Raw genomic sequence first — 2,500 nt, 5'->3', positions numbered from 1 at the left:
TGGTGCATAGCAAAGTTCATGATTTTGGTGTTTTGGCTTGATTTTGTGGCTTGGTGGTGATTTTGGTGAAAAACGAAAATCATGGTTTTGGAAAAGTGGCTGGACTCAATCCTCACAAATGCCTTCAAAGTGATGTGGGAGAAGTTTGGGATCAAAAGGAATTGATCTTGACATGGTTGGTGCATAGCCAAGTTCCATGATTTTGGTGTTTTGGCTTGATTTTGTGGCTTGGTGGTGATTTTGGTGAAAAACGAAAATCATGGTTTTGGAAAAGTGGCCGGACTCAATCCTCACAAATGCCTCCAAAGTGATGTGGGAGAAGTTTGGGATCAAAAGGAATTGATCTTGGCATGGTTGGTGCATAGCCAAGTTCCATGATTTTGGATTTTTGGCTTGATTTTGTGACTTGGTGGTGATTTTGGTGAAAAACGAAAATCATGGTTTTGGAAAAGTGGCTGGACTCAATCCTCACAAATGCCTCCAAAGTGATGTGGGAGAAGTTTGGGAGCAAAAGGAATTGATCTTGACATGGTTGGTGCATAGCAAAGTTCATGATTTTGGTGTTTTGGCTTGATTTTGTGGCTTGGTGGTGATTTTGGTGAAAAACGAAAATCATGGTTTTGGAAAAGTGGCTGGACTCAATCCTCACAAATGCCTTCAAAGTGATGTGGGAGAAGTTTGGGATCAAAAGGAATTGATCTTGGCATGGTTGGTGCATAGCCAAGTTCCATGATTTTGGTGTTTTGGCTTGATTTTGTGGCTTGGTGGTGATTTTGGTGAAAAACGAAAATCATGGTTTTGGAAAAGTGGCTGGACTCAATCCTCACAAATGCCTTCAAAGTGATGTGGGAGAAGTTTGGGATCAAAAGGAATTGATCTTGACATGGTTGGTGCATAGCCAAGTTCCATGATTTTGGTGTTTTGGCTTGATTTTGTGGCTTGGTGGTGATTTTGGTGAAAAACGAAAATCATGGTTTTGGAAAAGTGGCCGGACTCAATCCTCACAAATGCCTCCAAAGTGATGTGGGAGAAGTTTGGGATCAAAAGGAATTGATCTTGGCATGGTTGGTGCATAGCCAAGTTCCATGATTTTGGATTTTTGGCTTGATTTTGTGACTTGGTGGTGATTTTGGTGAAAAACGAAAATGATGGTTTTGGAAAAGTGGCTGGACTCAATCCTCACAAATGCCTCCAAAGTGATGTGGGAGAAGTTTGGGAGCAAAAGGAATTGATCTTGACATGGTTGGTGCATAGCAAAGTTCATGATTTTGGTGTTTTGGCTTGATTTTGTGGCTTGGTGGTGATTTTGGTGAAAAACGAAAATCATGGTTTTGGAAAAGTGGGTGGACTCAATCCTCACAAATGCCTTCAAAGTGATGTGGGAGAAGTTTGGGATCAAAAGGAATTGATCTTGGCATGGTTGGTGCATAGCCAAGTTCCATGATTTTGGTGTTTTGGCTTGATTTTGTGGCTTGGTGGTGATTTTGGTGAAAAACGAAAATCATGGTTTTGGAAAAGTTGCTGGACTCAATCCTCACAAATGCCTCCAAAGTGATGTGGGAGAAGTTTGGGATCAAAAGGAATTGATCTTGGCATGGTTGGTGCATAGCCAAGTTCCATGATTTTGGATTTTTGGCTTGATTTTGTGACTTGGTGGTGATTTTGGTGAAAAACGAAAATCATGGTTTTGGAAAAGTGGCTGGACTCAATCCTCACAAATGCCTCCAAAGTGATGTGGGAGAAGTTTGGGAGCAAAAGGAATTGATCTTGACATGGTTGGTGCATAGCAAAGTTCATGATTTTGGTGTTTTGGCTTGATTTTGTGGCTTGGTGGTGATTTTGGTGAAAAACGAAAATCATGGTTTTGGAAAAGTGGCTGGACTCAATCCTCACAAATGCCTTCAAAGTGATGTGGGAGAAGTTTGGGATCAAAAGGAATTGATCTTGGCATGGTTGGTGCATAGCCAAGTTCCATGATTTTGGATTTTTGGCTTGATTTTGTGACTTGGTGGTGATTTTGGTGAAAAACGAAAATCATGGTTTTGGAAAAGTGGCCGGACTCAATCCTCACAAATGCCTTCAAAGTGATGTGGGAGAAGTTTGGGATCAAAAGGAATTGATCTTGGCATGGTTGGTGCATAGCCAAGTTCCAAGATTTTGGTGTTTTGGCTTGATTTTGTGACTTGGTGGTGTGCCAAGAATCATGAAATTTTCAAAGTGGTGGTTTTTGAGTTTTGTTGGTTGGAAAGTGTCACAAATGCATGCAGAATGAGGTCTAGAAAGTTTGGTATCAAAACCAAGCCATCTTGATGTGGTTTTGAATTTTTGAAATGTTGGAAAATAGAGGGTTTTGAAAAAAATTCATGAAAATTCGAAACCTTGGCCAATCCTAACGAAACTTGGTGGGCACCTTCTTGATATTATTATGGGATGGACTGGAAAAAATCACGCAAAAATACGGTGTCTAGATAGGTTTTTCCATTTTTCCCGATTTTCCACA

Source organism: Phaseolus vulgaris, chromosome 10 (genome assembly GCF_051622355.1).
Source record: "Phaseolus vulgaris cultivar YP4 chromosome 10, ASM5162235v1, whole genome shotgun sequence".
Taxonomy (NCBI): domain Eukaryota; kingdom Viridiplantae; phylum Streptophyta; class Magnoliopsida; order Fabales; family Fabaceae; genus Phaseolus; species Phaseolus vulgaris.
The sequence above is the reverse complement of the archived record's forward strand: the minus strand, read 5'-3'. Positions refer to the sequence as shown.